Genomic DNA, 24516 nt, shown 5'->3' with positions numbered 1-24516 from the left:
ATGCACACTTCTTCAGATACGTATCTGAAGACCTAACTTAGTTGGTCTTTAAGGTGCTACTGGAAGAAAAATTTTTTTTTGTTTTGACTATGGCAGACCAACACGGCTACCTATCTGTGTCTTGAGGGCGTATCTGTGTGTGAATAGGGTGAGCCTGTGACCTGGATTCAGGAACTGAGTATTTACCATCACAAAAGACTGGCCAGGATGCCCAGGTAAAAGCAATCAGTGACCATTATCAGGTAACCTTGGCAGACAGGTTTTCTGCTGTAGACCGCCCCTTCAGTGATGTATGTATGTATGTTTTGGGGGGGTGGTCTTGAGCTACAGGGGAGGCAATTTTCAAATGTCTATATAAGAGCTTCCACACCAATGTTATGGGTTCCTCTCCTCTCTCCCTCCATGGGGTGAGCGGGGGACCCTGCGGCAACAGATCAATAAAGATCAGGCTTACTAGCTGCTTTGCTCCTCAATATTCTCTGCTTGGCCTCTGTTATTTTCTCCTACCAATAGTGAACCCGCATAAGGACTCTGTACGGGCTCTTGGGTACCCCATAAGGGAAAGGGAGCAGTATTTTTCTGGTAACACTGGGCTGGCTGCCCTGCCTGCGGGAGCAGTTCTGCTTGATGAGCCGGGACAACACTTGGCACAAGCTGACTGGGGCTTGCAGGCCAGGCTTGTGGTTCTGTGGTCGCCATGACAACCATGGTGTGGCCCAGTTCCATCCCAGCAAGAGGAAGGAACCATTTGCTCTCCCGGCACATTTCAGCCAACAAGAGGCTTTTTGTCCTTTCCGGCCAAAAGGCTGCCCAGGAGCCTCTCCAGATCCTCTTCTCCAGACTCTCTGGCTCATAAGAGCATAAAAGAGCCTGCAGGATCTGGCCAATGGCCCATGTGGTCCAGCCTCCTGCTCTTGCAGCGGTCAACCAAATGCCCCGATGGGAAACCTGCAAGCAGAATTCGAATGCAAGATCCCTCTCTCTTCCTACAGTTTCCAGCAAGTGGCATTCAGAAGCAGGGCTGTCTCCAACTGCAGAAGAGCCATCCTGGCTAGGAGCCAAAAAGGGCTGGTACCACTTTGTTTTATGGCAAATATTTGGCTGGCTTTAATAGATTTTGGGTGGTTTTTATTTTTATCTGTAAGTTGCCTTGAGTCCTGTCAGGGGGGAAAGGTGGAGTATAAATCAAAGCATAATAGTAATAATGCCATACTAAATAAAGGCCAGCCGAACCTCAGGGCAGAGTGGGGGGAAACCATCATCTCTGGACAAGTTTGTTGCCAAATGGCAAGCACCACTCAGCCACGGGGTGGGGGGTGAGGTGTGGGGCAGCATGTGATAATTTAGCATGTTTTTGGGTAGGGTTTTTGGTTAGCTGAAGGCCAGATAAAAGAAAGCTTCCCTTCTTCACAAAGAGTTCACCTGTGGAACTCCCTCCCACTGGAGGCAGAAATGGACACCAACCCAGAAAGCTTTAAATGAAGATTGGGCAAATTCATGGAGAAGAGGGCTAACAGTGGCTAATAGTCAAGATGGTGGTGCTCTGGTTTCACCACCAGGCTTCTGAATCCCAGAGTGGATCTATACAAAGGGGGGGGGGGGGAACGCTATAAGTAAGTCAGAAATTAAATCATTATACCAAAAGGGGAAAAACCACTATGGGAAATCGCATTGATTATTTTTTTGCTCTCTAGCTCCATCTGTCTTTGCATGTTTATAACGCATTCGAAACATTGTTTTTGGACTAATATCCATGAGTCCAACTCATGTGCTCAGATTCTGCTTGCTGGATTCCCAGTGAGGCATCTAGTCAGCCACTTTGAGAACAGGAGGCTGGACTGGGTGGGCTCTTCTCATGCAAAGCCCTGGTCGGTGCAGGAGGGAGCCAGGACAGGGCTGGATTGAGATTTGATGAGGCCCTCAGCTCCTGAAGGTAATGGGGCCCTTTCTATGTCCAGCTGTCCTTTGTCAACAACAAACGGTCGCTGCTTTTTTGTGTTGAATATATGCTATATGGTAATTTATGGACCTAATAGGTATCTCAAGCCATTTGCACATCACAAAATATGTATTTTATCAAAGTAATTGTCGAACTGAAATACAATTAAGAAGTATATTAATAGTGAGGGACACGGGTGGCGCTGTGGGTTAAACCACAGAGCCTAGGACTTGCCGATCAGAAGGTTGGCGGTTCGAATACCTGTGACGGGATGAGCTCCCGTTGCTCAATCCCTGCTCCTGCCAACCTAGCAGTTCGAAAGCACGTCAAAGTGCAAGTAGATAAATAGGTGCCGCTCTGACGGGAAGGCAAACGGCGTTTCCGTGTGCTGCTCTGGTTTGCCAGAAGCGGCTTAGTCCTGCTGGCCACATGACCCGGAAGCTGTACGCCGGCTCCCTCGGCCAATAAAGCGAGATGAGTGCTGCAACCCCAGAGTCGGTCACGACTGGACCTAATGGTCAGGGGTCCCTTTACCTTTATATTAATAGTGAAATAATTATTAAGCTCTAACTTTAAATGATTTTTTTATTCATTAAAAAACTTAATAATGCAAACACATTGGCATTTGGCAATAACAAAAGTTCCTTTAGAAACACAGTTTACAAAGACTCATAATATCGTCTCTAGAAACTTGCTATAACATGAAATAATAATTGGTGTAAATATATGATGCAAACTGCTAATAATTGTAAATAGCTTTATTAATATGAAATTAAGTGTTATAACCTGTACAATGCAACTGTAGTTAATAAAATGCATTTTTATATAATATCAGTATCACCATAGTAATCCACACTGTCCACATAATTCCCCCCCCCCCAGAGTGGGGCCCTAAACTATAGCTTGTTTAGCTTATGCGTAAATCCGGCACTGGGCCAGGAGAAGGAAGGACTTCGCTGCCATCCTGATGCCATCTGACGGAAGGGCTGCAGGTGGCCACGGTTTTACGCGCCGCGCAAATCCCTCGTTTCTGGCCTCTTGCTTCATTTCGTGGGGCGACTGTGAGCTCCAGGCTATGATACGAGCGAGGGGGAAATTCTCTCTCTCTCTCTCTCCACCGCGTGCCTAATTTTAGGAGACCCAGGCCAGCCGCGTCTCCAAATGCAGCCAAACAAACCGGCTGGCGTGTGAAGCGCAGCCGGGCCGTCGGCTGTCTGCGCGCTCCGAAGCTGCGCGCCGCCTGCAGCCGCCGGGGAGTGTCTTGTTTTGATGCTCCCGATGCGCCTCCTCGCTGCCGGGCGAGGCTGCCGTCATATTTCGGGCATAGCATGCATTGCTGGCATTCCAGGGCGCAGCGCTGCGCTCGCCGCGCCCGCCCAGGACAGCCTTCGGAGGCTGGAGGGAGCTCTGCTCGGGGCTGCGCGCGGGGGCCGAATCGCGGAGGGTCTCCGGGCAGGAGGCTGACGCCGGGTGAGTGCCGGGGGGGGGGGGATCCTGGAGTCCTGAGCCCGGGGGGGGGAGGACGGGGGGAGGCGGCCCTTGCCTGGCTCAGCTGCTGCCCATGTGCGCCGAGCGTTGACTAAGAAGCGCAGCAAAAGGGAAGCGTCACGAGTCTCGCAGGTGGAGGCGCGCACCTTCCCACAGAATCGCGATTGGCTGAGCCTTTGCCAGGGATATTTCTGGCAAGGGCCCTTTACGGATCTGTAGGTAGGGGGGAGGGCGCGGCCATGTTTCTCTTCTCCACCCCAACCCGCCCCAATTAAAAACCGAGGCTACATGTATCTGAAGAAGTGTGCATGCACACGAAAGCTCATACCAAGAACTAACTTAGTTGGTCTTTAAGGTGCTACTGGAAGGAAAAAAATTTTTTTGTCGAGGCTACATGTGTCAGCCTTCCAATAATTAAATGGTTTTTAAATCTTTAAAAAGTCAGCAGAATGGCGGAGAAAGTAGCGTAGTGTTTCAGGGAGGGCAGGTAGGTGGGAGCTGTTTATCTGTCTGTCTATCTATCTATCTCCCATTTTTTTCTCCAAGGAGGAGCTCATGGTGGTGTACATGGTTCTCTCTCTCTCTCTCTCTCTCTCTCTCTCTCTCTCTCTCTTCTTTCTTTCTTTCATAGTTGGAAGGGTCTCCCAAAGGTCCTCTAGTCCACCCCCTAAAGCAGGGATGTCCAACAGGATGTCCAATCCTACATTCCTAAAAAAAGCTCAACAACTTTTGTCAATCCAATGGGTAGATCACTGGCAGTTTTGTTATAGTGGGAGTCGATCATAGTCTCTTGTAAGCTGGACATCTAAAGCATCCCTGACAGGTGGCCATCCAACCTCTGCTTAAAGACCTCCAGGGAAGAAGGAGGGTCCACAACTTCTCAAGGGAGTCTATTCCGCTGCAAAGTGGTTGAGCTGAGAGGTGGTGACTTGCCAAGGTCACCCAGTGAGCTTCATAGCTGAGTGGGGATTTGAACTCTCTCCCTGGTCCGACACTTACCACTGATCAGTGCACAAGCCTCCTATGGCAAAGGAGAGCCACGCCAGGCATGTGCCGCCCTGTAATCCTGGTAGCCGGTGCGTCCAAAGGAAGGTTTGCCATTTTCACAGGCGCTGAATATTGCTGCCTGAGCGCTGGGGGAACCTGTTAAGCCAACAATGGGATTAGGTTGTGTCACCCGAAGAGAAGTGTGGGCGATGAGCAATAAGCACATGCACATTTGTTACCAAACAGACTTTTATGTGTGGTGGATTTATCAGCGGCTATGGAGCCTCTGTGTTCAGGGGCAGTCTACCTGAAGCCAGGAGCAGACTGGTAGATTTCTGAGTTTCTGGAATCCGGCAAGGAAGGGCCTCAGCTCTGTGGAAGGACCTCCTCTTGGCAGGCAGAAGCTTCCAGGTTCCACCTCCAGCATCTTGAGGCAGCCCCTGGAAAGGACCAAATGTGTCTGAGTCCTCCATGTGACTCAGCAGAGCCAGTTACAGGGAGTCGGCAGGAGGAAGTGACTCAGGCCAGAGCTGGGATTGACTCAGGATGGTTTGTCCTAAGAAGGGCTTAGCCCTGGAGCAGGTGAGGTCAGTACTGAGAGTGTGTTTCTGAGCAGGTGCAGAGTGCCATTTCCTCACCAGTCTTCTGGCATGCAAGCCTGACCAGGGGAAAGTCAAGGTGTGGGGTGAATAGACCACAGGGCCAGATTTAGGTTTGATGAGGCCCTCAGCTCCTGAAGGTAATGGGACCCTTTGTATGTCCAGCTGTCCTTTGTCAACGACAAATTGTCGCTGTTTTTTGTGTTGAATACAGTGGACACTCCAGATACGAATTTAATTTTTTCCGGGGGTCCGTGCGCACCCTGAAAATTTTGTAAGAAGAGGTGCTGCTTCTGTGAACGTGCGTGGCATGATAGAGTGCTTCTGTGCATGCGTGCACGGCGAAACCCTTCCAGGTTTGCCGCATTCACAACCTGAAAGTTGTGTTACCCGAAGGTAACGTAACCCAAGGGTTCACTGTATATGCTATATGGTAATTTATGGACCTAATAGGCATCTAAGCATTTGCACATAACAAAATATGTATTTTATCAAAGTAATTGTTGAACTGAAATACAATTAAGAAGAAGTATATTAATAGTGAAATACAATTAAGAAGCAGTATATTACAGTAATAGTGAAATAATTATTAAGCTCTAACTGTATGTAGGTTTTATTTTATTTGCTTTTTATCTTATATTTTGGAAATGTACATCCAGTTTTTCCCCCTTTAAATGTTTTTGGGGCCCCAAAGAGAGTAAGAGAAAGGAGATTCCGACTAAATTTCAGGAATAACTTTTGGGCAGGTGAGAGCTGTTTGACCGTGCAATGAATTCCCTCGGGAGGTGGTGGACTCCCCTTCACTGGAGGTTTTTAAGCAGGGCTGTAGCTGAGATTCCTGCACTGCAGGGGGTTGGACTAGAGGACCTCTGGGGTTCCCTTCCAACTCTACAGTTCTAGGATTCTATGAAATGTCTTCCAGTTTTTGTCAGAGAGACGCAGCGATGGCCCTTCTGGCTGGCTGATCTTTGCATGGCTCCTGCTAGTCCGGCGGGTCCAGCCAGCCAGGATCACATGCGGCTGCACGTGGCTGAGAGAGAGGAGAGACTGACTGGCTGCCAGGCCTGGGAAGGCGGCCTGCTTTCAGGCTGGCCCAGTTCCTCCCCTGTGCTTCTTCTGCCTGAGCTGCTCAGCTGAGTCAGAGCTTTGCAGATGTGCATCAGCTGGAGCTGGGGGGAGAGCTAGAGGCGGAAAAATGGGATGCCATGGCAACGCCTTGCTCCCCACTCGCCCCCTCCAGTGGCAAAGCCATGGAAACGAATTCTTTCCATGTTCTTATCCACCAGCTTCTGGCTGCTTCTACAGAGGTTGGTTTGCCTTTTGGAAACTACATAACCCAGCATGCAACGGGGCTCACGCATGAGCAGGGAGCATTGTTTTGATTCCTCCAAAGCACTGCATGCTGGGCAATGTAGTTTCATCCAGCCAGGGCACCCTCCCCGTCTCAAGGATGCTGCTCACCCCAAGGAAGGGAGGCTCCCAGGCTGAGTAGGCCCAGCACTTAACTGGAGGACGGAGGGAAAGAGCAAAGAGAATGAACTGAGGCAGGGAACTTTTGTCAGCCCAAAGGCTGCAATTCCCCCTGGGCACCTTGGTGGTCAAGGGCAGAGGCAGAACTGGATGTGATATTTTTCTATCTATTGTCTATCTCTCTCTCCCATAAAATTTATACTTGATTGTAAAAAACAAACAAACCCCCGAAACAAACCCTAAGCAGTTTGCAAAAAAACAAAACAAGAAAATGAGGGGAAACGTACAACAGTGTTTTAAAACATACAATACGAAGCCTGCAATACGAAGCACTCAAGGAAACTGCAGAGGAGAGCCAGTGTGAGGTCTGGGCGCCACATTCAGCCCTTGGGATGCCTGAGATTCATCACCAGCCCTAAACTAAACCCCCCCGCCCAACCGCTTCCCCCCAAATCTTCATTACTGTTTGATCCTGACCAGAACAGGAAAGGCGAAACAAGCTGGTCATTGTCTGAGCCAATTTGGAAAGGATGCAAACTGGCAGGGCAGCGTGGGGTCAGGTGAGGTCAGGAAACAAGAACTCCCGAAGCTGTGCATATAATGACGCCTTGTTCAGGGCCTGCTCCCTCTAGATTCCCGTTCACCCAAATTGTGGGTGAGTCAAGCCTTCCTCCCCTTGTTTTACTCCACTGCTTTGGGATGTTTAATGGGCCAGAAAAAGTGGTCCTTATAGGCAGAGCTGTTCCAGTTCCTTGGCCTCGCATAACGGGCTATTCTGAGATGTGGAAGAGCTGCAAATCCACCATTATCTCTCTGTCCCTCCCAGGCACACCAGCTCCCAGCCCCCTATCGTCCGGCAACAGACACTCGCCACACCCCACAAGGCTCCTTTCCTCTTGGACTTCATCCTTCCACTCACCCTTTCCCCGCCTGCCTCGCAGACACCCGCCCCCTTTAGCTTGAAGGGGGTGTAATAAACGAAAATCTGCCCTTATTCCCTTCTGGGGGACACAAGAGCCCTTATAGAGTCCTTACGTAGGTTCCCCATCAGTCGGAGAAAATAACAGAGGCCAACCAGAGAATATTGAGAAGCAAAGCAGCTAGTAAGCCTGATCTTTAGTGATCTGTTGCAACAGGGGGCTCCCCTCACACGCAGGAAAGGAGGAGGGCCCCAAACAAAGGTGTGCCCACCCTTATATAGACATTTTAAATTCCCTGCCTTGGAGTCCAAGACCACCCCCAGAAACATCATACCTACATCACAGAAAGGGCGATCTACAGCAGAAATCTGAGCGTGCTGTTTGCCAGAAATCTGAGTGCGTTGTTTACCTCCTGTCTGACAGGTTACCTGTTAATGCTCACTTGATTGGATACCCTGGGGAGCCTGGCCACTCTTTTGTAATGATAAATACTTAGTTCCTGAACCAGGTCACAGGCTCACCCTATTCATAAACAGACACACCCTTAAGACAGGCTTTGTGAAGGAAAAGACAATGGGGAGGCTTTTCCATTTTCCTTGACCTTGCAGAGAAAACATTTGGTCAGTTTCAGAGTCAAAATGGTTTCTGGGCTGTTTTCCTGAGCTGCTTCAGACATGTGGTTTATATATTTATGTACATGTTTGCTTGGTGCATTTAGGAACATTTATTATATATATAAGACCTTAATTCTTTTATTTCAGGGGGCAGGGTGGTGTGAGAACTTTCTGGCAGTAAGAGATGCTCACAGCAGAATGGGCTCCCTTGGAAGGTGGTGGACTTGCCTTGCTTGGAGGCTTTTAAGGAGAGGTCGGGTGACTGTTTGCCCGAGAAAGCTTTTGTTGGGATTTCTGCACTGCAGGGGGTTGGACTAGAGGACCCTCTCAACTCTGCCATTCTAGGATTCCAGGAGTGGTGGGCCAGGACCCAGAAGAGACCAGAATTTAAACTCCATATTCAGCCATGAATCCCCCTTGGAGGCCAGTCACATTGCCTCTCAGCTTAACCTACCTCACAGGGTTTTTGTGGAGATTAAAGAAGGAAGGGGAGAAAACCATATATGCCACACCCTAAGCTCCTTGGAGAATAAGGTGAGGTGTGACTGTGCCCCTGAAGGACCAGATGCGTCGCGTCATTCTGGACTCACAGCTGTCCTGGGAGGCGCAGGTTAATTCTGTGTCCAGGGCACCAGCTTCATCTGGTACACAGGCTGAGACCCTCCCTGCCCGCAGACTGTCTCACCAGAGTGGTGCATGCTCTGGTTATCTCCCGCTTGGACTTCTGCCATGCACTCTATGTGGGGCTACCTTTGAAGGTGACCTGGAAACTGCAATTAATCCAGAATGCGGCAGCTAGACTGGTGACTGGGAGTGGCCGCTGAGACCATATAACACCGGTCTTGAAAGACCTACACTGGCTCCCAGTACGTTTCCGAGCACAATTCAAAGTGTTGGTGCTGACCTTGAAAGCCCTAAATGGCCTCAAAGGTCCAGTATACCTGAAGGAGCGTCTCCACCCCCATCGTTCTGCCTGGACACTGAGGTCCAGCGCCGAGGGCCTTCTGGCAGTTCCCTCATTGCAAGAAGTGAGGTTACAGGGAACCAGGCAGAGGACCTTCTCGGTGGTGGCACCCGCCCTGTGGATCGCCCTCCCACCAGATGCCAAAGAAATAAACAACTATCTGACTTTTAGAAGACATCTGAAGGCAGCCCTGTTTAGGGAAGTTTTTAACATTTGATGAATCATTGTATTTTAATATTCTGTTGGAAGCCGGTTAGCAAATGGAAAGGCCTTGGGCAAGAACACAGCAGCCTGGCTGGTGTGACGGAAACCTGGCAGGGTGATTGGGGGGGGGGGATGTGCAGGGTTTCCTTGGAATATCTGTGCACCTTGGGAAGCAGTAGGAGCAGGGCCTGGGACCTCTCCGGATGCATCTGCCTGGCCAGTGGCAAGTCCAGCAGTCAGTGGATTTTGGGTGTCTCTCTACCCAGTGCTGAGTACCTGAGAGAGGACAGGGATTCTGTTCAGGTACCATCTGCCCTGCTCCCAAAGGGATTCCCTCCCTCAGCTCCCCAATACTTGTGGTCTGGAGGGGGTTCAGTCCTCTGGAGCCTTCAGGGCACCCATGAACCTGTCTCAGATAATGTTTCCATCCAACACATGCGGCGGGACATGCTTTGGCCCTGGACTTTAGGGGGCTTGATTATTACTATTAGTAGTTTAAATATGTTTTCAATGAAAGTTTTCCCATAAGTAACAAAAGTACATTCTGCATCTCCGTTTTCAAATCATAGAGTCCTTCATATAGGTCAGTTACTGTCTGTTTGAGACATTTTTGTTATAGGCAATGTGGGGTTGTGGGGAAAAGAGAGGCGAGGAGAAAGGAGGAAATAGAGAAAGAGAAAAAGAAAGAAGGAAAAGAAAAAAGGGGGTGATCTCTGATTTCTCCAGATTGCTTTTGATTTGGGGGGGCTGTTTAAATGGCTGCTGTGATCTTTGTTGTTCCTACTTGTTATGGCACAAGTGTTTTATTGCAATATTGCATATGCCTTTAGCAGATTTTATCAGACATGATATGACAGCTTGCACCAATACTTTATTTTGAGAAGCAGCTAACATATTTATTAAATAAAAATTAAGTTAGAAGATACCTCGGTCGAATAATAAACACAGTGGCTTCAAATTCTGAATAGAAGCTCTTAGGAAATTGTTTTATGAGGGGGTTAAACCATGTTAATGATTCTTTGTCGACAAGAAGCAACACTTTGGAACAGAGGAATTTGCTGAGGAATTTCAGTGGAAAGGAATCCAGTCTGTTTGAAAGGGTTCAGGAGGTGAAGGCCTCATCTCAGCCCCTGGGTCAAGAGTGTGTGGCTTCCTGGAAGAGTTGCAGTGTGAGGAGGAAAGGGAGATAAAGGTGTGATGGACTTTTCACCTCGGATAACTTGGAGCTCCCACCTCTTTGATGCGCCATTATGGAAAAGAAGAGCATGATGCTTTGGGCTTTGCAAAGAGAGTTTGTTCCAGCCAAGCTCCGGCGCAGGCAGGCCTTCTCTTCTCCCTCGGCGCCTCCAGGAATCAGGTGGAGCCACTTGCAGGTGGGCAAAAGATAGATGGAGGAGCCCAGGCCAAGGGCTGGAAGCCAGAGCCTGGAGCCAAGATGAGTCTGTGTACACCAGCCGTGCCTCTCTCTTGGGCCATGGAGATCTCTGGCTTGGTGGCCACACAGCACTGGGGAGAATGGCCCGGCCCTCGCGCAGCCAGGCGAATTGTCTTGCCAAAGGTGGTGCTTTGCCAGCCGGCAGATTCAGCCCAAGCCCGCAGAGCAGATCTGCCCTGGCCCTTTCCCCTGGGATCGTGACCCGAGCCGCGTCTGTGCCAGGCCCCTCCTTGGAGCTTTTCTTTGCACGGACACTGGGCCTTTTCATTCAGCAGCCCAGGCTTTGCTCCCTTGGTGGCCAGCTGCTCTCTCCACCTCCCCAGCAGAGGCTCTGCAGACTGCAAAGGGGAGGCACCCAAGAGAAGAGGAAAGCTGGCTGAAGAACCTTGCATAGCACCTCCCTTGGTTATATCTGGTCTGCTCCTCTGAACCAAGCAGAACACGCCCCCCCTCACTCACCCCCAAGGGGCTTCTGTGGGTCAGGCAGGTGGCATCTGGAGGCTCTTGTGAGGCCAGGACTGAGGGCTCCCTCAGGGGCTGCTACCTGCAAGCAGGAGGGCAGGAGTGATGGTTGGCACCTGGAAAGCAGGTGCTGCCTTCTGTCACTTATACCCTAAAGGACATTCTTAGTGTGTGCGGGCATTTATATTTGAAGCAAGGAGAGATGCCCATCTCGGGGGCATTCCTGGTCAGTTTTCCTCTTTCCCGGCAGCTGCCTCTGTCTCTTCCTCTGCGTTTGCTGCGTTGCTCTCCCTCTGAGGAGGTGGCATCTTCAAGGCCCTTGGAGGTTTCACAAACAACATGCCACTCGAGGAGAATTGGTGCCTGCTGCTTCTGTTGCCTGCTTGATATCAACTGTTTGGTAGGCAGACTGAAAAACTAGGTAAGGATCTCGGCTGGTCTGCAGGTTGCAAAGCCCTCATGTGTAAAAGATGATCTCTCTGTGTCAGGAGGAGCTGTTTTCTCACAGTGATTTACTCAGGAGGAGCTGCTAGTCATCTCCATTCTCGGAGTCTGCTTGCCTCTGAATGCCTGCTGGTGCAAGAGGGCAGAGGACTCTTGTTTTGCTCCTGTAGGATGCCCAGGACGGGCACCTGGTTGGCCGTGGCCAGATCAAGATGCCAGACTGAATGGGCCCCCTTTGGCTCGATCCACCTGCTGCTGCAGAGCTCTGCTCACCTCCTTACTGTTTTGTTGATATTTTGTGATGTTTCGGTGCTTTGTTGCTCGTTTCCTTGGCGACAACTCCCCTGGATTATAGAATTCATTACAAGAATCTTAGGACTCAGCCAGTACTTGTCGCGCACGTGAGCAAACTCTTGTTTGTCATTCGTGCGGCCTTGATAGTGTTTGGCACCTCTGACACGGGAGGTGGCTCACTCTTCTTCCCATTGGAAGAGAGAGCCTCTGCGGTTGCCAGAAAATGCAGGCGGGGAGAGGACCCCTGTGCCCAAATCCTGCTTGTGGGCTTCTCTTTGTGGAATCTGGTTGCCCACTCTGAGGCGAGGGTGAGGGGCCATTGGCCTGATCTGCACATTTCAGTGTCATGGACCCAGATTCCCAAGATCCAATCCCAGCTTTTCATCCCCTGAACCACACCGGATCTCAGCACATCACGCTCCGGAAGGCTGTGTGCCATGATCAGTGATGGCTGCTGCATTAGGCACTGTCCCACCGCCCTTAGCCAGCCCTCCCCCGTCCTGCCCTCTTCCTTACAGCCAGCCAGTGAGGGCCCACCAGCTACTACCAAAATGATTAAGGTTTTAAATGACAATTTTAGGTTATATTTTGGTGATCAATATTTAATATATTTTTTTAACTGCCTCTATATCTGTATATCTGGCGTGCTCTGGTCCATGGGGTCATGAAGAGTCGGACATGACTAAACGACTAAACAACAACAACAACAATATCTGTATTGACTCTGTTATACCCAATTGCAATTTAATGTATTCCTGTTGTGTTTTATGATTTTCCTGATATTGTAAGTGAGCCCGAACTGGTCTGTGACCGTGATAATAAATCCACAGGGGCAGCAGATTTGAATGTAGATATTGACTCCCCCCAGTTCCCGATATAGATTTTCACTCACCCCTGAGACATCGCATAGTCATGCTCATTCATTTCAATGGGCCTACTCTGAGTCAAACTTATTTGAATGCCACCCTCTGGCTGCTCCCCCTGCTCTTGGCCTCCTTCCACCCTCCCAATGGGCACCAGTTAGCACAGGCCCCCCACCCCCCTCTCAAAAGTTCCGCTTTGCTCTCCCTCCTAGCAGCTCAGTTGTTTCAGTCTTCCCGGCACAGTTTTTGACTGCCCCCTGGAAACTTCCCCTGATGGCCCCTTCCAGCCCAGCCCCTGTGCTTTTGTGGGGGATTCAAAACTGCTGGGGGGGGGTCCTGCTCTGCGGTGTATAGGGAAGCTGTCATGTTTTATATGTGTTGGAAGCTGTCCAGAGTGGCTGAGGCAACCCAGTCAGATGGGTGATAATAATAAAATAATTGTTTTGATTATTATCTTCCTCCCAACCCCCCCCCCCAGTGAATGCAGGACTCTGCTGCGCCAGGGCATAAATAGGGCGTGCCACACCAGGCTATTTTCATTCCCTGAATGCAACAGACATTCACATGTGAGGGAGTGTTAAAAATAACCCCTTGGAGATCTGTTGCCACCCCTCCCCTCCCAAGGCCACCACTGCCCAGAGAGAGCTTCCTGGGGCTCTTTCTCCTGAAGCCGACCCCTCCTGGCGCTCACCCCCATGTGCCCACTTACACATTCACCCCCACCCCTCCCAGAGTCTCAGGAAGAGGCTGCTGGGGGAGCCCTGTGGGGTGTGGATCAGGCCACTTCCTGGGGCTGCTGGAGAGGCCTCTGGGTCTGGGGGGGGGGGAGCAGAGGGCCTTCTTGGTGGTGGCACCCGCCCTGTGGAACATCCTCCCATCAGATGCCAAAGGAATAAACAACTATCTGACTTTTAGAAGACATCTGAAGGCAGCCCTGTTTAGGGAAGTTTTTAATGTTTGATGTTTTATCGTGTTTTTAATATTTTCTTGGGAGCCGCCCAGAGGGGCTGGGGAATACTGTTGTTGTTGCAAGCAAATGGCCCTGCTTGGTCCTTTCCAGCAGGGGCCCCTCCTCCCATCTATGAACATCAGGCCAGTCCTGCAGCTGGATCCCTGCATTGCAGTGGGGTTGGGCTGGATGACCCTTGGAGTCCCTTTCAGCTGGACAGTCTTTGTGCTCAGATCCCTTAAGAGCATCTGGCTGACCATGGTGAGGGCCTCATCCAGGTGGCTTTTCTTCGCTTCTCCTTCCCTTGTGCCCCAATGCTGCTTGCTGGTTGCCCCCTGCGAGGTGCGGATGCCAGACTAGGGGGGTCCTTGGTCCGACCCGGCAGGCGCTTCTTAGCTTCTGGTGGAACCACCAGCTCCAGGGGCCGTCTGTCCAGATGCCCGGGGATATTGGGCCCCTTGGACAGCAGGAGGCTGCGCTGGAGGGGCCTCATCCGAGGCACTTCTGACATCCTGATGGATGGGACGCGCGGCGGCTGGGGTGCGGTGGGGGCCCTCCTCCCAGCGCCCCCCCCAGGGGCCCCAAAGGGAATCCTCTCCCGCGCTGGCGGCCACATCTCGCTTTCCCAGGCGACGGCGCGCGCCTGGCCCCGTTGGGCAGGCGGGGGGGGGGGCGGGGGACCGGCGATTCCTCGCTCGGACTGCGCACCCCCCCCGCTGCCCTCCTGCCGCCGCCCCCTCTGGTCCCGCGGGGTCTGCGCGGTGCCCCGCGCGCGAGGAGCGGAGCCGCGGTCGCGGGCGCGACGTCACGGGCGCGGGAGGCGGAGCGGGCATTGCGCAGCGCCGCCGCATTGCCAGGGATGCAGCGCGGAGCCCGGCGGCGGAGGCAGCGATAGCAGCACCACGGACGACGCCCGCCTGCCCGCCCAGGAGCGGCGCCCCAGGTGAGCCGGACAGCGCGGGGGTCCCCGGGGGCGCAGGTGGCCCGTGCCACGTCCTCACTCGGCCCGCGGGGCCACCGGAGCCGGCCCGGGCCGCACTCGCTCCTCCGGGCACCGGGCTTACACACAGACCCCCCCTCCGCCTCCCTGGACCCGGACCCAGGCGTCCTGCCGCTTGGCTGCCCGGAGCCCCGAGGGTAGTGGCGCCGGGCATCCTCGCCTTTGTGCGCCGCCACTCGGGGTGTGGCTACTGCTGCTGCTGCAATCGGCGGGAGGGGGGGAAGGGGTGATTATTTAGTGAGAGGGGGGCTTTTTTGGGTTTGGAGGGGGTCGTGCCTTGGGGTTTTGCCCTCCCTGCTCCGGGCCAGGCTCACCTGCAAAGGGAGCGGCGCTGCCGCCAGACAAAGCGAGCGAGAGATGCTGCCTGGAAGGGGGGGGGGGCGGAGACAATGGAGGCAGGGAGGATGCGGAGGGATGGAGGGCGAGGATGGGGGGACCGCCTCCTCCTGGAGCCCCTACCTGCTGCAGCCCTCCGACCCCCCACCCCGCGCCGGGAGTTTTGACAGCTGCTTCGCCGCGCAGCTTGAGGGATGCCCCCCACCCACCCCGGGGCAGCTGGAGATCCCTCCCCGGGGACCGCGCGGGGTCTGGCGGGTGCCCTGCTGGCTGCAGCAGGTGCATTGCAGCGCCTCCTCGCCCTCCCCGGGGCATCCTCGCCAGGGAAAGGGGAGGCGGCGGCGGCCGCTCGCCGTCCTCAGGCACCATTTTCTTCTCGCAAATTCCGGGAGCGCGGCCTGGTAGGAGCGGGGGGGGGGCCGGGGGGTGCTGGCAGCGCCGGCGCGAAGGCTGGAGCTTGACGCGGGAGGGGAGGGGCGCTTTGGCCGAGGGGTCTCTCCGGTGCGTCTTATTTTCTACTCGACAGTGGGGAGCAGCATCATGAGATGACAAATGGAGGGGAAAGGAGATTTGGGGCTGGGGAGGGGGCGGCAGGCCTGGGAGAGCCTCTTCCCAGGATTCCTGCCCGGGTGGTGTCGAGGGGGTCCAGGGATGCCCTCCTCCGGGTGGCTGTTGTCGCCTCCTCCCGGCAGGGGAGGGTCTCGGTGGGCAGGAGGGGGGGGACAGGGGCCGGCCTGGGTGGGGCTTTCAGGCCCCGAGCCGGGAAGGGCTCCTTCCCCTCCCACGGGGGCGAGCGTGGAGCCGGGCTCTGTTAGCATCTTACTTTCCAAAAATGTGCAGCTCTGTAAAATCGACCACTCTCCCCCAATCGCGTTAGTGATGATTTGCTTCTTTTCGGATGAGGTTTCATGCTGTGTTGTTGTTCCCCACCCTGAGATTTTATGCTAAGGCGGTAGCAGAGAAACGTTTTTGTGAATAAAAATAACGTCCCTGACCCTGGAAAGAGTGTGGCGTAGAGCCTGGTCTTGGCCTGGGAGGGAGCCCCCTTGCCGCAAGAACTCCGTGGGTCGTCTCTTTGTCTGTGAAATGGACACAATAAAGAGGCCTGTTATTCAGGACCCCTGAGGATTTGCGTGGCACTTGGGCAAGTCGAAAATCTGCACTTTTGGCAAGTCTGTTTATTATTGACGAAGGCCTCCTTCAGCTTCCTTCTCAGCCCGGGTCACTTTTTGCAGACGCAACAGCCTCCTTTTAGTTCTCGCATTTTGCAGATGTTCACAGTTGTTTGATGCCAGAGAGCTGAGCTCAACAATTTCCATAGCAAGGAACTGATTTCCTTCATCGTCATCATCATTTTATTATTTGTACCCCGCCCATCAGACTGAGTTGCCCCAGCCACTCTGGGCGGCTTCCAGCATATATAAAAATATAAGAAAACATTAAATATTTAAAAACCCGATGCAGGGCTGCCTTCAGATGTCTTCTAAAGCTTGCATAGTTACTTATCCCCTGGCTATCGAATGGGAGGGTGTTTCACGGGGGGGGGGGGAGGCGCCACTACCCAGAAGGCCCTCTGCCCTGTTCTTTTATATCCCCCCCTTTTTCTCTCCCAGGCATCCATGGTTCTCTCCCTCCTCATTTACTCCCCACAACAGCCCTGCGAGGGAGCTTTGGCTGAGAGGCAGTGACCGCCCCCAGTGGGGATGTGAACCCTACTGGGAATGATGTCTTGACCGCTCCCCTTAGCACCCAGCGCCACTCCGGGAGCCCAGCAGCAATCCTGCTCTCGCCATGTAAGAACAAAAGACGAGCCTGCAGCTGCATAGGCCAATGGTAGCCCATCGAGTCCAGGATCCTGTTCGCACAGTGGCCAGCCAAATGCCCCAATGGGAAACCTGAAAGCGAGCAGGATCCAACCACCAGAGGCCTCTCCCCTCCCACAGTTTCCAGCAACTGGGTTCAGAAGCATTGTTGCCTCCAGCTCTGGAGGGCAGAGTATAGGCATCCTGGCCAGGAGCCACCCATAGCCCTCTCTTCCTCCATGAATTAGTCCAATCCTCTCTTAAATGTGGGATGTGAAACACAAGAGCAGTCAAGTACAACATTCCTAGAGTGAACATGTTTACACATGGGGAGGGATACTTGTCCAGTCAGCAGGTAAACTTCCTGTTTCCTTCTGGGCTGTTACAGACTTCCTCTGCATGTGACTAGAGGTGGGCGTGGCCTCACCTGTGCAGGTAATAACAAAAGCACAGGGCAGGGCAGCCATCTCTCTCTTTCACTACATGCATCAAAGAAGCAACATCTGCTTAGCCAAAGATGCCCTCTTGGCCTCCAGCCAAGAGAGGACAAAGGGACTGTCTCCTTATGAGATAGTTTCTAGGTATATGTTACTTTTCTAAGCTAAGTCTGCCTTCTGGGATCCTATTGTGAACAGAATGATGTGTGAGTAAACCTTTTTATACTTTTATAGAAGGCTTTGTTGTGTCTTATCGTTTATGAGGGTATAAGGGGGAAATACCAGAACAGTTATTAGAGAGGCTTTAGCGAGCCTGAGCAAACGCATCCGCCACAAGTTTAAAAAGGGGAATGTTACTCTGCTAAATTGTGGAACTTGTTAACACAAGTTGGAAAGGCTATAATCAGACAATATATCCTCTCCTGCATCCCTGAACAGTCCCACATTAAAGCCATCGCTGCCTTCTGTGGGAGGGAGTTCTGCAGTTTAACTGTGCTCCGTGGAGATGTCCAGCTTCATTGAATGCTGCCAGCCTTCTCCTTCTACTCATAGACAGGCTTACCTGGCAGCTGGGCAGCCGCTTGACTCCAGGTGAACCTGCTTGTGTTTAGCCAAGGCTGGCAGCTGCGTTGGCACAGTCATTGGCCGGAGGCAGATGTTGTCTACACTGACTGGCAGCAGCTCTCTTGAGCTGGGGGTTGAACCTGGGACTATTGGCATGCAAAGCAGATGAGCTACCGCTGACCCAGGGCCTCCTCCCTTGGATTCAGTTGAGGAACGCAGCTTGCCGTTTTTGTGGCTGAGGTGCCAAGTTCCCTTTCTGCTTTCTCTCCCAGAGACACTGCCAGTCAGAGCCAGCAGCACTGGGCCAGCTGGACCAGTGGTCTCAGCAGCAGCTGAACTGCATGTCTAGAGGCTGCCATTCTCCAGGGGAAATGTGGTGTGTTGGGTTGGGCACAGCTGCCCTAGGGAAGCAGGGCAAGTAGTGGCATCTCCTGGTCTCATACCTCTTCACAACGGCCCTGCGAGGCCTGCTGCTGCTTTTCCTGTTTCACAGAGGGGGAGCTGAGGATGAGAGAATCTGTGATTCAGGCAAGGTGCTCTCTGCTCCCAGGTCCCATGCTACATGAGGTACAGCAGGTCCCTGTTGGGGACAGGCCTGCTTAGGGTGGGGTGTGCCAGGCAGATGTGGCATTTTGGGTGCCAGCTGGAGACTTGCTCTGTTAATGGGTCTGTGTGTTAACCAGAAGGTTGGTGGTTCGAGCCCATCCAGGGATGGCTGTTGGCAGGCAGAGCTATAAGAACAGGGGTGGGGGGCGCTGCCTGCTTTTTTTGCCCCAGGTGAAGCCTCCAGAGGTGCCCGTTGAGGCTGCCAGCTTGTGTGTGTTTGCAAATGTGTGTGGGTTGTTGGTTTTTTGCCAGACTGGGTCTTTGACCTGCGTGAAATAAAGCCTTGCAGCAGGATTCCTAAATGTTGTTGTTGTTGTTTAGTCGTTTAGTCGTGTCTGAGTCTTTGTGACCCCCTGGACCAGAGCACGCCAGGCCCTCCTGTCTTCCACTGCCTCCCGCAGTTTGGTCAAACTCATGCTGGTAGCTTCGAGAACACTGTCCAACTATCTCATCCTCTGTCGTCCCCTTCTCCTTGTGCCCTCCATCTTTCCCAACATCAGGGTCTTTTCCAGGGAGTCTTCTCTTCTCATGAGGTGGCCGAAGTACTGGAGCCTCAGCTTCATTCCTAAATATAGACTCTTCCAACTCTACAGTCCTAGGATTCCTCTTTCCTCTCAGCTGTGTTTGGTGTTTTTAGGCGTCTCCTGGTTTTACGGCTTTTAGTATACTTTTGAATGTTTTAATTTACACGTGTTAAATTAATTTTGGTGTGTTTTGAAATTCTGCACCTTAGGAGGACAGAGGATAAAAGAATAAGACTAGTCTGCAGTATGAGCTGGAGCTTATCAAAGGATGTGTTCCGTCCTGCCCTCCCAAATAAATGCAAAGCCTTCTGCCCCGGGGTAAGTCCCAGTGTCCCCTGGCACCCTGATCCTTGACTTGAGATTTGCTGGGGCTCCAAGGCCATCAGTTTCTCCCCGGCTGGCCTCCTTGAGGTTCCTGCAGCCCGAGGCCTGGCATTTTCCTTGCTGCAAACAGGTCGCCCATGTGCTTCCGACTCTTATTAATATCTTTGCTGCATTTCTGTTCTCTCCCTCCTCATTTAATCCCCACAACGACAGCCCTGTGAGGCAGGCTAGGCTGAGAGGCAGTGGCTGAGCTCAAAACCACCTTTGTGAGTTTCACAGCCAAGGGGGGATTTGAACCCTGGTCCCCCAGATCCTAGTCTGACACTTCTAACAGCTGCACCACACTGACTCTTGCATGACCGTGTGATCTTTTTAAGTGAGGGCATTTTGCACAGGCTGTTCCCTCTTGCTGCCATCGCTCCCCATACCAGAAGCAGGAACCCCCTCCGGAGGCGGCACCCCTCTTCCGAAGCCCCTGAGACCCTTTCCCCCCTCCTTCCTGCTTCTGAGCATACAGCCCCCCCCCCGCCATCACTCTGGGCTTGGCAGAGCCTCTGGCGCCAAGGACGAGAGCTTTTTGCAGCGGCAGTCAAGAGCGATGGCGGCTGCTCTGGGAACGGCCTCTTGGAGAGGCACCACTGTCAAGGCGAGGAAGCTGCTGGAAGGGAGCGTGCCAGCTGCCCACACAGGGACACTCTTCTGTGCCATCCATGCGCACATGCAGCCATCCATGCGCGGTTGGAGGCTGGGCTTCCCTCCAGCGGCCGTCGGGGGAGGTTTGGATCAGCCTCGCCTGAGCGGCAGCCGCAGCCTTAACAGCTCGGTGCTGTTGCTGCTGCAGCTGCGGCCGCCCTCCCCCTTCTCCTGGTCCCAGTGCGCAGAGCACACAGGCGAGCACATGCGCACAGTGCGTCCCCCAGCCTGCCTGCCTGCTCTCTCCACTGAACCCTGCCTTCTGAAGGCCCCAGTGGCATTTCAAGACATGCATTCAGGCGGCAGGGCTGGGGGATTTCTTGCTTCACCCAAGCGCTGCTGGCTTCTCTGCTAACTCACTCTCTCCTGGTGGGGGGCTATTCTGAGCCAAATGTCCCACTGAAGTGCTCCTGGAGGAGTTCTGGTTTTTTGGGGGGAGGGGGGAGTGAATTACACCTGCTCAGAATTGTGTGACACTGTGAACTGTCCCTTAATCATAAAATCGTAGAGTTGGAGGGAATCTCAAAGGCCCTCTAGTCCACCCCCTGCGATGCAGGAATCTCCGCTGAAGCATCCATGATGGACGGCCACCCGACCTCTGCTTCAAAACCTCCAAGGGAGGAGAGGGTCCCGTCTCCCCAGGGAGACCGTTCTCTTACTGTCAGAAAGTTCTTCCTGATGTTTAGTCGCAATCTCTTTAACTTCCGCACAGTGACAGATGCTGAGCGTTGCTAAAAAGGAAAATTTCACCTGCTCACCCGTTTTCCCCTAGTGGGGCAATTAGCAGATAGCTTTCAGGTGTGTGTTTCTGAGTTTTGTACTGGCAAAATTGTGTGTGTGTGTGTGTGTGTGTGTGAGAGAGAGAGAGAGAGAGAGAGAGAGAGAGAGAGAGAGAGAGAGAGAGAGTATTGCTCAGTTTGGTTGTGTACTTCTTGATGTTTTATTTCTTTGTGACTGCTTTTGTTACGTTTGCAACTCTCTAATATTTTTCTGTGTTGTAAGCCGCCTTGGTTTTAACTAGGGCAAGGTGGCATGCGAGCAAAATGATCTAGTGCGCAGGGCTTTTTTTCAGCCAGAATTCACCAGAACTCCCTTCTGGCCCCTCTCAGGTGGGCACCCTGGCTATTCTAAAAGAACAAAGGAGGTGTTCAGGGTGAGTTCCAGAACCTCTTTTTCTAGAAAAATAGCCCTGTTTATCTCCACCAATTATTATTATTATTGGGCAGCAGTTTAGGGGTGATTTGGATCAGGGCCAGCATGCTGCACTTAATATATATTTTAAGTGCAACAAGCTGGCCCTGATCCAAATCACCCCTAAACTGCTGCCTAAAAAGATAATAATCGGTGGAGATCTCACCACTTCATTAATCTGGTTGGCCCCCAATCCCTGTTTATGGATTCTGATTTGTCACCCTATTGGTGGTTGCAGATTCAGAGCCTGGTGGTTGCTTAGCTGCAGGATACGGTTGCTCCAGTCTTGAAAGCGGTGCATGATCTTGCAAGTTGGCCAAATCCTCTCCTGTCTGCCTGATGGCCACCAAAGTTCACTCCCATTTTCCTTGCTGCCTGTGAGACAACAGATTCTGTTTTTTATGCAGCGCCCTTGATGTAGTAGCTAGCGCTTCAGAGGCAGTGTGGTGCAGTGGTTAGAGTGTGGGCTCAACCTGGGGGCAGCCACATGAAGCCCACTGGGAGGCGCCATCTCTTCGCCTGACCTACCTTGCAAGGCCGTTGTGAGGAAAAGTGTGTGTGCCACCCTGAACTCCTCGAAGGAAAGGCGGGGTGCAAATTTAATAAATAACTAGCATAAGCAAGGAGGACCCTCTTGTGCCTCGTGATCAGCTGCTGAGGCCAACCTTTGGGCTGCCTTACCTGCGGAGATGGTGATGGGGGAAGTGGCCATTTTGGGGGCAGACAGCACATGGCCTAGATGCCTTCAGGGACCTACGTGGATTACTTTTGGGGTGAAAAAGTGTCCCACGCGTTTCATTGCTCTTGGGTCTTTAGCTGCATTTTAATTGAATTTTTACCCATTTTGCTTTTTCACCTGTCGCAGTGAGTCGCCGTTTGGTCCTGCCGCAGCAAAGCCTTCTCAGCTGTGTGCACATGATTTCGATGCACCGCTAGGCAGGGATGGAGGGGAGGGGGCAGAGTAGCGTTTGGGAGCTAACCTTTGGCTGGACTCCTCCGGTGTCCAATGAGGCGGGGCCAGATCATCATCATTTTGTTTGTATGCCGCCTTTCCATAGTTAAAACAGTGCTCAACGTGGCTCACAGGATGACAAGATTTACATGATTACCCACATAACAAAAGTCATAAACAATAAATAAAACACATCAAAAGGTACACAACCAAACGGGAAACGATTTCCACATAAATCATAAAATCTAAAACTAAAAAGACAACATTAATATTACAATAAAATTGTAATAAAATTACAATTTAAAATGACATAAATAAAAAAGAAAACAATTTTAAAAAGGAGCCCCCCCTGTTTGAGCAGCCTTTATGGAGCCTGTCAGGCCCCCCCCCCCCAGCCAGGTGGAGAGAGGCAGGGCAGGGCCCTTCGGGCTCCCGGCAGGTCAGTCCTGGGCATCAGGAGCAGCAGCCATCCTTTATGGAGCCTGTCCACACCCCACACCCCACAATGGCTCTTCTGGGCTTCATGACCTCATCCTGCTAGGGGTGAGTCACCCCATGGCAGTGCTGCCCCCCCCCCGCCGTTCCACCACCCAGCCATGGAGGCTTTGGCTGAGATTCCTGAAGCCACAAATCACCATTTTTTCTTTAAATGCCTATCAGAGATGCCCGTGGGGTATTCCCCACACCTCAGCTGAGAACTTCATCCATCCCTCCCAAACTGGCAGGTGGTGAACCACAGACTAGGAGACATTTCTAAGAATGGGGCTGGAGCCTATGAATTTCCAAGCAGAGCCAGGAATAATTTATCAAATGCTATTTATTAGGAAAGCGAGGCCAAGGCAGCCAGTGGGTTCCCTTCAAGAGGAGACACAGTTCCTCCCCCATTTCCCAAGGGCACCAGCCCCAGACTCCTGAGAAAGGAGGACTCTGGGTGAGTGGATTGGGCCCCCTCCATCTCTCTTCTTTCCTTCAAGGAAACCAAGGCTCTCGCTGGTTCCCTTGCGTCACACGGTCTTGCCAGGTTCCCACGGCATCCCATTAACCTAATTTCTGGCGGGGGCAGGGGGTCACCGCGCAGGTAGGCAGCTTCCCTGATGGAGGGGGCTTAATATCAGCTTGTTCCAGGAAGGTCCGTTTGCCAAGGGGTCCGGCTGCAAGTTGGACACTCAGAAACGCTCTTCTGTCCAGAGGCCAGGAGTCTGGCAGGCAATGGGCTTCTCCAGGAAAATGCTCTTTGCTTCTGTTGCCTCAGGAGACTGGCCACGCGAGGGAGAGGCTCTTGCCTCCAGCCCCACAGCTTCTGGCTCTTGGGGGTCGGAAGCAGATCCGTGGCCTGGACAGAAAAAGGGTGGTTTTGGTGCAGAAGCACCCAGGGGGAACATCGGCTTGGCTGTTGTCATGGGATGTTGCGTGTCCTGGGAAGGCAAAGGAGAGAGTCACCCCCTCAAGGCCTTGGGGTGACGTGAGTGGTGACTGGAGAACTGGGGGTGTGTGGGGCTGTTTTGTGCTCTGTGTATGCAGGGAAAGGAGGTGCGAACAAGTGCAGATAAGGCTGGGGTGCAGGTGGGGAGTGCATGACCCCAGGTTCCTCTTCAGTAGCAACAAATTTACTTCCTCTTTTAATTTGCTCTAATTTCTTTTAGTGGACAGTCATACCTCAGGTTACAGGTGCTTCAGGTTGCGTTTTTTTGGGTTATGGACCCGCTGAAACCCGGAAGTACCGGAATGGGTTACCTCCGGGTTTCGGGGGTCACACATGCACAGAAGCACTAAATCGTGCTTTGCGCATGTGCAGAAGCACCGAATCGCAACCCGTGCGTGCGCAGATGTGCCGCTGCAGGTTGCGAATGTGCCTCCCGCATAGATCACGTTTGCAACCCGAGCATCCACTGTAGTGGTTTTTAACCAGTGTGCCGTGGCCCCCTGGGGTGCCTTGAATGATGGTCAGGGTGCCATGGGCAACCCTGGCCTCTGGCCTCCTTTCCTTCCCTCCCTCTCCTGATGCCCTCTTGCGCCTCTGAGAGGCCAGGCAGGCAGACAAGGGCCACACTGGCCTTTCTTGGGCTTGCTGTGTGCAATGCTTGCCCGGGAGCTGAGTGCCCAGTGCTGAAGGAGAGCCTTTCCGCCATGCAGGCCTGGCAGCGCCCGCTGCTGCCACCCAAGGCAAGGCGTTGGCCTCATGTTCACCTTTGGCCAGTCTCCGTTGGACCACTAAGGCTGGGGACATCCTCTTCCCAGGCCCCTGAGGGGCAGTGTGAGGAGGCCCCTCTCTTGGGGGCAGGGGGGCAGCTCAGAGACCAGGGGCGGCAGCAGCACCTGCCCAGAGGACTCCCAAGGAAAGGGGAGATGAGGCTGAGGGAACACTCCACAAAGGAGGGGGTTCGAAAAGGGGTGAGGGGCTGCCAGCTCTGCAGGCAAGGGGGGAACCTAACTGGCCTCCTGGTCAAGGGAAACA

The 24516-nt window shown here is 52.9% G+C and overlaps 2 protein-coding genes across 6 annotated transcripts in view; one reads left to right on the top strand and one right to left on the bottom strand.

Annotated features, from left to right (window-relative positions):
* Positions 1 to 2798: 2798 nt before the first annotated feature.
* RUSC2 (RUN and SH3 domain containing 2) overlaps positions 2799 to 24516 on the top strand; it is a 57304-nt gene continuing 35586 nt past the window's right edge. For 2 of the 5 annotated variants that reach the window (XM_083575489.1, XM_083575486.1), the window contains exon 1: positions 2799 to 3409. The gene's annotated coding sequence lies outside the window, so the exon portion shown is untranslated. Of the gene's footprint in view, positions 3410 to 14486; positions 14576 to 22900; positions 22993 to 24516 lie in introns of those variants that run through there. The other 3 variants (XM_083575488.1, XM_083575485.1, XM_083575487.1) reach the window with 2 other exon arrangements.
* CIMIP2B (ciliary microtubule inner protein 2B) overlaps positions 20366 to 24516 on the bottom strand; it is a 49625-nt gene continuing 45474 nt past the window's right edge. The window contains exon 7 of the transcript XR_014539561.1: positions 20366 to 20528. The gene's annotated coding sequence lies outside the window, so the exon portion shown is untranslated. The remainder of the gene's footprint in view (positions 20529 to 24516) is intronic.

The sequence above is a fragment of the Podarcis filfolensis genome, assembly GCF_964270895.1.
Source record: "Podarcis filfolensis genome assembly, chromosome: 11".
In the NCBI taxonomy this organism is placed as follows: Eukaryota; Metazoa; Chordata; class Lepidosauria; order Squamata; family Lacertidae; genus Podarcis; species Podarcis filfolensis.
The sequence above is the reverse complement of the archived record's forward strand: the minus strand, read 5'-3'. Positions and strand labels throughout refer to the sequence as shown.